Raw genomic sequence first — 12,795 nt, forward strand, 5'->3', positions numbered from 1 at the left:
TAAAACATTATAAAAATCAATAAACAAATACTTTATGTATTTCATTTGCCCAATTTATCTTGCAGGAGGACAAATGCAAAAAATATGATGATTAAACTTGTAACGTTGCAATAACTGAAAAAATCTAATAGTTGTATTATTTTTCGAGTTTAAATCGAGTGATCGTCAATTTTTAATAGAGACCAAGCACACAAAAATTGTATCCCTTTAACTATGAGCACAAGTGAGAAACAAGTCGTGTACCGATCCAAAAATATTTTTGACAACTTTAAATTTCGAAAAAACGGCAACGTCGCGTTCTATTATCAGGAAGGAAACATTCTCGGCGATATACATTCGGAAGAACATACTCTGTGAATAAACGCGTGAAAATAAAACCGAAATCTCTGAGTGGGCCGAAAATCAGTGTGCGAATTGTGGTGGGCCCACACGCGAAAACCGACTGACAACTAATTCAAGGTGGTTGAGAATGTTTTGATTTGATGTTTTGTTTTTCTGATAATATGTGCTGCCGGAAGATTTTACGTACAAGATTGTTGTGCTGTGTGTGTGTTTGTGAATAAGCTTCATGATTAGCGTTTATGAGGTAAGTGAAGCGAATAAGGCATGGACAGTACACTTTTGCTTTTTATTCAATTATGTGTTAGTAAAAACGCGCTTCATTTTATACGATGCAAAAAAATGTAGGGAACGTTTATTTATACGTTTACAGCTAACTCCTATTTATATCTTCTTTTTGAAAAAAAAACAGTATGCAAATAAATTATCCAAACACTTCAGAGTGTTTCACACGTCTTCTGAGTACACCTGTAGACTAGGCGGGATCTGTAGAAATTCAGACCATAATGGACATTTTCCATAGGAAGCTATTTTTTTGCTAGAATCCCTTCAGGATGTGCCCAATATCGATAATCACGATATGCACCAGTTGCAAACCCTGTGCTAAATTTTTTATTTAACAAAATCTGAAAACAATTGAAAATTTCTCATTTTTTTGCTCCTATTTTCTTTTATAATTCGGAAAATATTGATCATAGAGAAAAAATTATCAGAAGTTAAAAGTTTCGTTATTCAATTTTACACAATATTTCGTTAGCTAGACATTGAAAATTTAATGTTTATTGTTGAAAAAATAGCAATAATTGGAAAAAAAGTACAAAAAAATGAAGTTAATCCTTTAAATGTTTTCGACTTTCTAAACTTAACTTACAAGCTCCATATTCCGCCTAGAAAAACTTTTTAATATGTTTAAAACGTGTGCTAAATTTTGTTAAGATCGGTCTGATAGGTTTTGCATAATAATTTTGCAATCCAGCGTACTGGAAAAAAATTGCAAATGTTCAAATTTATAGCAGGCCCTAAATAAGGCATTCAGATAGTTGCAAATTTTTTTACATATAAAGGAAGGCTCAAACTTTTAAACGCTTTTTGTAAAATTCAAATCGGTTCACTAGGAGAGCCTAGAAATTTTTTTAAAGTTTTAAACATTTTTTAGGCTTATAAACAAATTGAATATCTCAACGAGCTTTAAACATATCCTTCCAAAATAAGAAAAAGACTTTAAAAAAAATTATTGAAGATTGAGTCAAAATAAAGTTTATTTATAAAAAAAAAATTTTTTCGTTCGCCTTTGTTTTAACAATTTAAATTATTTATTAACAATTTATAAATACATATTTGTTTACTAAAAGTAACAATTTACTTCAATGTATAAATTGCAAGCTCAAAAAAAATGCATGAAGAAAAAATGCAAATACTTGTTTAACATACAATTGTTTATTGCAAATTTCCCAATTTGCAATTAAAAATGGTATTTGAAAATATATTTATAATCCTTGTCGTCCGAGACAGCGATTCAAAAAAAAGAGCCAAATTGGTTAACAATAAGCCGAGATAATGCAATTTTTAGCGCGCACTATGATTTTGCGCACATTTCGAGTGAATGTCCCCCACCACCACCTCTCATGCATTCCGAGCGACATTTTACGCGAAAACGGTTTTTTATTTGTCTTTTTTATGGATGTTGCCATGAAGCGCATTACGTAAAACTTTTGATATAAAAAGTACTTGAGAAGACGAGGGTATTTGTTTAAAAATGAGCCCTCTATCACTTATGGTTACACGGCAAATGTATGCCAACTTTGACCTTCAATATCTCGGCAACCAGTAAGCCTAATGTATCTTTTTTTTAAAGAAGCATCTTTTAATGTTCTTTAAGTGTATAAATTTTGAAATTGAAATGTTTAAAGCTCGTAAAGTTATTCAATTTGTTTATAAGCCTAATATATATAAAAAAATTTTAAAACTTTTAAAAATTTTCTAGGCTCTCCTAGTGAACCGATTTGAATTTTACAAAAAGCGTTTGAAATTTTGAGCCTTCCTTTAAGTGTAAAAAAATTTGCAACTATCTGAGAGCCTTATTTAGGGCCTACTATATATTTGAAAATTTGCGATTTTTTTCCAGTAGGCTGGATTGCAAAATTATTATGCAAAACCTATCCAACCGATCCTAACAAAATTTAGCACACGTCTTAAACATATTAAAAAGTTTTTCTAGACGGAATATAGAGCTTGTAAGTCAAGTTTAGAAAGTCGAAAACATTTAAAGGATTAACTTCATTTTTTTGTACTTTTTTTTCCAATTATTGCTATTTTTTCAACAATAAACATTAAATTTTCAATTTCTAGCTAACGAAATATTGTGTAAAATGGAATAATGAAACTTTTAACTTCTTATAATTTTTTCTCTAGGATCAATATTTTCCGAATTATAAACGAAAATAGGAGCAAAAAAATGAGAAATTTGCAATTGTTTTCAGATTTTGTTAAATAAAAAATTTAGCACAGGGTTTGCGACTGGCGCATATCGTGATTATCGATATTGGGCACATCCTGAAGGGATTCCAGCAAAAAAATAGCTTCCTATGGAAAATGTCCAATCCAAAACAGATCCCGCCTAGACTACTGGTCAATAAATCAAAAAAGTGTTAAAGTCGAATACAACAGCGATCTAATCTATTCTTACGCTATTACAAAATACTTATGATATTACCGCAGTATGGGAAATGATCTTGCACTATCATTAGTTTGAGGGATATACCATAAAACTGCTTATATAATATGTTCTTCTAACACATTACCGATACAGCTTTGACCATTGGAACCTCCTTATATTACTACAAGACCGGTTTTTTTTTCGAGACTTATCCCACCGAAACCAACATAGCGCAGAGATCAAATAGTTGCACCTCGTGTATTGCAGTACCAATGTTTCATTCACCAGGACATAATCTAAACTTGCACTTAATAGTCATTTTATAGAGATTGTCAAATAATATTCTCACGAGTCAAATTTAAACGGCATCGTGATGCTTTATTAAAAATGGTTTTCAATATTAACTACTCTATTTAATGTGAATAAACCACAACTTTAATTAATATTACGTTCTATTTGGTTTATTACGATCGAATAAAGTAAATAATATTGAAATATTAGAAAAAAAATTTTTACAACCATGCTAAATTTTAATATAGCTCCCCTTGATATATTTGTAACCGCTTGGTCCGAAGCATTCAGTTCGTGTTAGATGACGTAAGCTCTTCTACAACCGCTTAAAGGTTTTTGCAGTTAAAATCGAAGTTACCTTTGCCCGATTTTTCTTTGACAATTATGCCTGGAGCAATTTTAACCTTAATCTGTTTTTGTAAAATGGTTCCACAAACAGTGAATATCAAGAGACTGTTACCTAAGATTCTTGCAACTTACCCAACCTTGAATAAACCTTACCCAAACCCATTCTTAATTAAAGAAAGAGTTCTTTAGTAGAGTTCGCTAGTAACTTCTACTTCATAAAGATGCTGCATTTCTATTTTGTTAATAACTAATTATTGACATGTACGAGCCCCTTCCCATATCAGTGTCAATCCCATCGTTAAAATCTAACTTTTTCACACCTTTACACGACATGCTGCCCTAGATCATGACAGATGCAGGAAATTTTACTTTTTTCTTCAGAAAGTCGGGATGGTAAGCTTCATTTTTCCTGCGAATGACGTGATTCCTACTATCTCCAACACACACTTCAAATCTGGACTCATCACTTTATTGTATTGAATCCCATTGCGACTGAGTCCAATCTTTACGCTCTTTTGACCATCTTAGTCTATTTTTCTTTTGTTGTTATGTTAAAAGTGGCTTTTCCTTAGCCTAAAATAAAATTAAATTTATTAAAAACAATTCGTCCTAATTTTTGCAACTATAAAACTTATTTTGTAAGTGCCAAATCCTAATTTGTGGGCCTCTCGGTGACATATTGATGTAGAAACGCATCTTCCAATACCATTACTCCATAAAACGCTTAACTTCATATAATTTGCTCGTCGATTTTTCACTACAATGCGTCTTAATGGCCTTCAATCTGCTTCGGTTATTTTACTTTTTCGTAGAATTCTAGGTTTTGTGACGACCGAACCTGTAGTTTTGCATCTTCTGACTATATTTCTTACACTATAGCGTGACAATTGCAACATATTCGCGATTTCCAAATTGGATTTTCCAGAATTAAAAAATTTAATAATGATTGAACAAATTTGCTTATCGATAAGTTTACCTCGACCCATTGTACAATCCACAAACAGCAAAAAGCTTACAATACTACAAAATACATTTGACTTTGACTGACAATATTATTGTTTTGATGTCATTTTTCCATAGCTACCTCTGGATTTAACGTAATAATAAAAAAATCAACGTATGTTGACATAAGTGAATGCCTAGCCAGTGTTTAGTGAAATTTTTTTATTGTTGAAAATAAATAACCATAAGGGTAATGTTTTTAATAAGTATTAATAAAAATGCCATATTAATCAATATGGGAACTTATAAAAACATGCAGAGTATAATTTGTTTATGGTAATGTACTTAAACTGCAAATTCCATAGATGGGCCAACTGATATGGGAAGGGGCTCGTATACTATTATCCCTAAAAAATGCTAAACAGAGTACAGAGCTTTTATACCAGTCGCTCAGATGAATTCTGGTAGGATGAAATACGTATAGACGAATATATAGATTCACTATACGTGAAATCAAATCTTAATTGTCTTTCTTTTATTTCTATATAGTCTTTATGAGTTTCTTCTTAAAGTTCCATCTCCTATCGGAGGTTGGATATCATACCGGCTATGGTCACTTTGTTAGCTGCTGCTCTGAAAAGTTGTAGTGAACTACAGTTAAACCATTCTCTAAGGTTCTTCAGCCAGGAGATGCGTCTTCTTCCTATGCTTCTTCTTCCTTGGATCCTTCCTTGCATAATAATTCTCAGCAGCTCATATTTTTCTCCTCTGGTTATGTGACCCAAATATTCTAGTTTTCTTCTTTTTATGCTGTTCATAATTTCTAACTCCTTATTTAGACGTCGTAGTACCTCAGCATTTGTAATCCTTTGAACCCACTGAATTTTTAATATTCTTCTGTAACACCACATTTCGAACGCTTCTATTTTCCTTATGTGTTGTTTCTTCAATGTCCAAGCTTCCATTCCGTATAGTAAGATAGAAAATATGTAACATCTTAGAGCCCTCAATCTGAAATGCAACTGAAGGTCTCTGTTGGTAAGCATTGTCTTCATTTTCACAAATGCTTGCCTTGCAGTTTCAATTCGGACTTTGATTTCTCTGCTTTGGTCATTTTTGTCATCAACCCAGGTTCCCAGATATTTATATGTCTCTACTTTTTCTATTTGGGTTTGCTCTATCATTAATCTTTTATTTCCATGTTGCGTTTTTGAGACAATCATGAATTTAGTTTTTCTCTTATTTATTTTTAGTCCGTATCTAATGCAATAATCGTTAATTCTATTTACCAATTCTTGTAGCGATTCCAGAGTGTCTGCCATTATAACGGTGTCATCAGCGAATCTTATGTTATTTACTATTCTTCCGTTTACAGAGATTCCATCACCCAGATCCGCTATCGCTTCCTGGAATATGGCTTCACTGTACACGTTAAACAGTAATGGTGACAGAACACACTTTATGAGTACAAGGAAGCAATTCGCAAGGATTTTTGCTTAGCTTAGATAAAGAAATATGTTGTGGAATGCAACTTCTAGATTCCCAATACCTCTCCTACACCTACAGTAGAAATCTTTGCATTTCTACTTTGGTGATCTGCATAAAACCTTTGGAGGATTATGACTTATGCTTTCGCGGTACTTTGAGATAGATTAGTGATCTTTCTCTGTTTTTTCTTTAATTTATTGTGTATCCGTGGTGATTTCACTATTCACCATCTTATTTTCTCGGTTTTTCTTGGTTTTCTAGTTCATCTAGCTCATCAAATATTGTTTTTATCAAGTCAAAAATACCTAGTATATAAAAATGAATATAAAACTTAAAAACATCACAAACGAGACACAGATTAACAGAAAATGATTTATGGCAAAGTCACGGTAAGCAGTTCAGTGGATGTTCTGCAATGAGTCCTATATTATTCTGAGCAATAAAAGCAATGTTTCAGCAGATATTTTTTATAACGTTTTAAAAACTCTTACAGCATAGTATCCCTAGTTGTGGATTCGTCGTTGTATACTATATTCTTGATGTACCTCGAAAAAATAATCCAGTAAATTTAGTAGTGGAGATCTTTTGGGCCATTCCACAGTACCACTGTATCCGATCCATCGAGCAAAAAGACAAAAGAGGGAATCTAATCGTTATTAAAAGGAGACCAAAAAAGTGGCCTCTGATGGCGGACATATCCGGAAATGCGAATGCGCCAAATTTAAATTTCATGACACTTCACAATAATCATACAGTGGTGTAGGGGTTCTAATTTATCTATTTATTTGTTATATTACATAATATTAATATTACATAATATTAATAAATAATACACTTAAAATACTTTTTTTAACACTAGAACACAATAAAGTTTTAATTAAATAATAACAATAATAGTCTGAAATGTGAAACAATTGTTAAAAAACTTTAATACAAATACAAATAATCTTTCATGTGACAGTTGGGACAAACAATAACATCAGCAATAACATAACCCAACTAAATTTGATTTCTTAAACAAGGAAAGAGTCTCTCTTTCCTTGTTTAATGTGGCCTCTCAAGATGGCACTTCCAGTCTAACAATATTTTTGCCCCCACTACCTTTACATTCCCTCTTTTCTCTTTTTGCTCGATGATCCGATCCAACTTTCGCTGTAGTTATTATTATTCACACACTTCCAAAATTTATTTTACGATGCGGTGGTGGTCCACCCCCATATTTCGTCTAATTTCCAAGGGAAGATCCTCTAACAAGTCGGGCAACTCATATGTTAAAATACTATGATTATCATTGCCAGTAACCGTTCGGTAGAAGAAGTAAGAGCCAATAACGTATAATCTTCAACAATGCCTCCCCAAACATTTAACGACTATCTGTTCGGAGGCATAACTCGAAATAGGTGAAGATTTTCATCGGAGTAACAATGATAATTACGTCTGTTAACAAACCTATGGTATGGAGGCCTGGACGCTGACGGAGACGCTCACGAGAAAACTAGAAGCATTCGAAATGTGGGTGTACCGACGCATTCTTCGTATATCCTGGACCGAACATGTCACCAACATAGAGGTTTTCCAAAGAATCGAAAAGGAGAAAGAAATCGTGAATACAATTAAACAAAGAAAGCTTAAATATCTAGGCCACATATTGAGACACGATAAGTACCGTCTACTGCAATTGATTGTCCAGAGAAAAATAGACAGTAAGCGAGAGCCAGGCAGGAGAAGACACTCGTGGCTCCAAAATCTGAGGAAGTGGTTTGAGCTCACATCGGTCGAACTATTCAGAAGCGCCGCAAACAAGATCAGAATTGCCATGTTAATAGCCAACGTTCGCAACGGACAGGGCACTTGAAAAAGAAGAACAAACCTATTGCTATGAAATGTCGATTTGTCAGAAAATAAAATATTTTCCAAAAAATTTTCTTTTAGGCTTAACATTTCTTCCGTCTACATACAAAAATTCATTGTTGTTTGAAAATCATTTTCATTTAATTCTTGATGCAACTGAATCTTAAATCGATGAAATTTGTTTTTCTTTATAATGCTTCGAGCTATCGTTCTTCTTCTTCTTTGGGTGCCGTGTCCGTATTCAGACGTTGGCCGTCATCATGTTTATAATTTCCTGAAACCTTTCTCTGTCGGCTGCTGCTCGAAATAATTCTTCTACTGTGGAACCACACCATTGTCTAATATTACGCAGCCATGAAAGTTTCTTTCGACCAATCCATCTCTTTCCTTCCACTTTTCCTTGTATTATAAGGCGAAGTAGATGGTATTTAGGTCCTCTAATTATATGGCCGAAGTATTCTGTTTTTCTCCTCTTTATGGTGTTAATGAGCAGGCATTCTGACGTTCTGAATTGATCATTTGAAGAACATCCTTATTGGAAGTGTGCGAAACCCACGATATCTTTAGGATTCATCTATAGCACCACAATTCAAATGCTTCTAACTTGTTTAGCATTGTGGTTTTTAACGTCCATGTCTCACAACCATACAATAGGATGGACCACACATAACATTTCAGGACCTTTTTACGAATATTCGTCGACAGGTTTCTGTTGCATAAAACTAGTTTCCAGGTCATGCCTCTCTAGTTCCTAGACCGTTTCTAAATCCAAATTGATTATTACCCATCCTACTTTCGCATAGAAAGAATACTCGGTTTTGTATAATTCGTAAGAGTATCTTCAGTGTGTGACTCATCAAACTAGTCTAAAATCGCTGCATTTGGTGGGCCTGCTTTTCTTTGGTAATGTTATAAACAGTGACTCTAACCAATCATCTGGTATTTTTCCTTCGTTGTAAATTTTGTTGAAGAAAGTGGTTAAGCAGGCAATGCTTTCCTCATCCAAAAGTTTAAGTAGCTCAGCAGGGATTTGATCTGGTCCAGGTGCTTTATTGTTTTTGGCTTGTTGTATTGCCTTTTTGACTTCCGAATTCAGTATACTGGGACCTCTCTCTAACTGGTTGTCACAAGCAGTATTTGGAGCATTTTCTCTAGAAGCATCGTCAAAAAGGTCAGTGATGTATATCTCCCATTCTTTGCACTGTTGTTCGTGATCACAAATTTTTCCGTCCGCGCTTTTAAGTATGTGAGCATTTTTCTGTTTTCTAATTCCGGCAGTATATTTTTTAAGTTTCTTGTGGAGGTTGAAACTGTCATGCTTTTTTTGGAGGTCTTCTATTTCTTTACATAAATTCTCAAGCCAGGATTCTTTGGCTTGCTTAATTTTTCTTTTTATGCGTTTATTGATTTCACGGTATTCGATAATATTTCTATTTTTGTGTTTCCGTCGAACTTCCATCAGGTCTAGAATTTCTTGTGTCATCCACTCATTTTTTGCCAACATGGTAGGTGTTTTCAAATACTCTTGTACGTTCTCTAAAATCGAGTTTTGAATATCATACCAGCATTCGTTAATGGTTCTGTTTTCGTTTGATATACATATTTGATATTCTGTGTATTTTACTATTTATCTGCTGTGATATGTGTTCGCGCGTTTGAGGGTTTTTCAGGGGGTCGAGATATATTTTACAAGGCTTAGTTGGCTTTGTTAATTTCTTTAATTTAATTTGCACTTACATAACTCTGTATATAATTGTTTAATTGGTGCGTACTTATTTGTGGATTCTCTAAAATCTATCATAACTCGAAATTTATTTTCATTCTCTAAAACCCTTTTTGGTATTAATATTTTAAATATTGCACATTTCCTGAAGGAACGAAACGGTTTTTCCATGAGGATATGATTATAAACTTTTTAAGGTAGCAAACAGTTTCTGGTGTTCGCTCAATACAAACATCCACCAATTCTTCAGTTGATAAATATTTAATATTTAAAATGTACAAATTTGTTACAAAAAATGCAACTACAACAATACTAAAAGCTTTTGTGACACAAATAGACACTATTTATTTTAATAAATATTTTGACAGATGCATTAACCTTTTCTTTTTTTGTGTTATTAAAAATATAGGTACTTATATACATTAAAAAGTTATTTAACTAAGATTACCGGCAAATATAATTTATCTGACAATAAATTTAGTAAAGGAAAGCGATCATAAATTCATTTATTTGCTAAAAATTACTGAGTTAAACTTTAAAATTAGTTGTTTATTTAATTTTTTAATTAATTTATGGATATTGATTTGATTTATTAGTACAGTAAATATTATTTTGTAACATCTCTAGTCTCTAGTCTAGTCTATAGGCGAATATTCCATCATAAATTGTTGTCTGATGGATTTAAAATCTTCTCTTAAGGAAAACGAAACTGGTACGAATATTTATCCTCCAGAGTTGTATCGATTTCATCAATTGCGAATTTTTAGTACCGATCATAGGCGTCCGTTTTGGGTAGGTCAACGGTTATTTTAACGCATAACTTTTTGTCTTTATCGTTTAAGCACTGATACTTTACAAGCACCCCTACAAGGAGATTTTTCTACTCGTGAAGAATTCGCTAGATGGTTACAAATTCAGAAAAATCAAAATGAAGATTTGTTTCAGATAAATTTTATTTAGCAACAATGCTACATCCACAATAAATGAATTTTTCAATGTGCATAATGCACAATATTATTTGTACGTTCGTGACAATACCCACGTTGTTCAAGAAGTTAAGCATCAGCATAGGTTTAGCATAAAGGTCTGGATTGGAGTAGTTAACGATTATCTACTTGGGCCTGTGCAAAAGTTTTACCTGGTTCGTTAGTTGATGTACCTTTAAATATTCGGCAAAACTTATGTTTTTTACATGACTGCTGTCCCACTTTAGCAGGAATGAACGAGACTTTCTTGATAATAACCACTGGATTGGAAGAGGCTGTTCAGTTGCTTGGCCAGCAGAGTAAATCTTTGCAATTATTGTGTTTATTCCCTTCCGATACAAAATTGTGCACAACTCTGGCTAAGGATACAAGATGCTTGCAACGAATTAAAAAATAACTTTTTTGCAAGGAAATTTTGCAAGAATTTGGCGTTCTCTGAGCAAAAAGGCAAAGTTAAGCATAGAGTTTAATGGTCATCAACATCGAGCATCTTTTGTAACTATCTACTTTTGATGCTTGTGCTTTTGTGTTAGTTTCGTTTAGGTACGTATTATTTTAACTTTCATGACGAAAAAACGAAAAATTTTGAAATCGATTTTTCTAGAAAACAGTGTATCTTATCGACTTAGAGTAAGAGTACCTTTTAGTACTATAATATCTGAAAATTTATTAATCTGGGTATCACGAATGATTAACAGGTAAAGACAAAAAACTTATGCGTTAAAATACCCATTGACCTACCCAAAATGGACGCCTATAATCAGTACTAGAAATTAGTAATTTATGAAATCGATGTAACTCTGGAGGTTAAATAATCGTACCAGTTTTCGTTTTTCTAAATGGAAGCGTTCTAAAGGTTTTTAAAAAAAAACTAATTACAAGGCCCCATCTTCAAAGAGCTCTTAGCTCCTTTAGGAAGCCTTTTCGGGCTAGATGAATTACAAGACTTCTCTTACATCTTTTGCAGGTATCTACCCAGTTACTATCTTAAGTTTCGTAACTTGCAATCATTGTAACATCATTTTCTTACATGTGTGGTAAACATGGCATGTAATAGGTGTCTTAGTTATAGAAAAGGAGATGATACTACTGTTTTCATATTTGTTTTAATATTTTAGTTTTTCATTGCAATACGGATAGTATACTAGGTGTTTCAAAAAGGTATGTCATAAATTAAATCACGGATTCCGGGGACAAAAATAAATTGAATCCAACTTACCTTTGTAAAAAACTGTACACAAAAAAAGTCTCAGCTCTTTGAAGTTACAAAATAAAAATATTTTTTTTGGATTATCTCCTAAAATACTTGACATTTTGTAATAAAAATGGACACCTTACTTTCTTGTTCTGAAAGCATTTTTCATAAAAAAGAAACAATAAAATCTAAGCGCACAGAAAAATTTTAAGGGGGGTGTGCAGCTCTAAATCCCCCCAAACTTTTGAGTACGGTCAAATCAAATGAACTTTGTGGAACACATTATTTTTAAAAATTGTTTGCCTTTATCACTTTTTTCAAAAAACAGTTTTCATTGAGTTATGGCCCTTTTCATTAACCTAAAATTAAAATTACGTACAACTAAATAAATGGCTTAAATAAATTGACAAGTACAAAAAATGTCTATAACCTCTATAAATATGATATTACAATAAATGTTCAAAATGACCCAGACTTTCTTCTACCGAATACACATTCGATATCTTTTTAATAAGGAAAACCGAATGCGCTGAAAAATCATATTTTTTTGACGAAATTGATTTGTAGCTTCAATTATTCTAACCCTCAATTGTTGTTCGTCCTCTATTGTTACAGAATACACTTTTCCTTTCATAAAACCCCAAAAGCAAAAGTCCATGGGGTTAAGACCTGGACATCTGGGTGGCCAAGAAATAGGTAACGTCACGACCCCTTCCAATCCACCGACCAGGATACTGCCTGCAAAGGTATTCCAGGACTTCATTACTGTAATGCGCTGGAGCACCATCTTGTAAAAACCACATATTTTGTCTTATTGCAATATTCACTTCTTCCAAATACTCTTGTAAATCGTTTGCCAAAAACTGCAAATAATTATCACCATTTAAATTGTTGGGAAGAAATACTGGGCCTATTAGATTGTTATCCACAATATCTGTCCAAACATTAAGTGATAGGATTTAAGCAGCTGATCCTT

The 12,795-nt window shown here is 32.9% G+C and overlaps 1 protein-coding gene across 1 annotated transcript in view; it reads left to right on the plus strand.

Annotated features, from left to right (window-relative positions):
* The first annotated feature begins 371 nt into the window (after positions 1–371).
* sr (zinc finger domain-containg protein striped) overlaps positions 372–12,795 on the plus strand; it is a 115,028-nt gene continuing 102,604 nt past the window's right edge. Inside the window, exon 1 of the mRNA XM_072530504.1 lies at positions 372–586. The gene's annotated coding sequence lies outside the window, so the exon portion shown is untranslated. The remainder of the gene's footprint in view (positions 587–12,795) is intronic.

Source organism: Diabrotica undecimpunctata, chromosome 4 (genome assembly GCF_040954645.1).
Source record: "Diabrotica undecimpunctata isolate CICGRU chromosome 4, icDiaUnde3, whole genome shotgun sequence".
Taxonomy (NCBI): domain Eukaryota; kingdom Metazoa; phylum Arthropoda; class Insecta; order Coleoptera; family Chrysomelidae; genus Diabrotica; species Diabrotica undecimpunctata.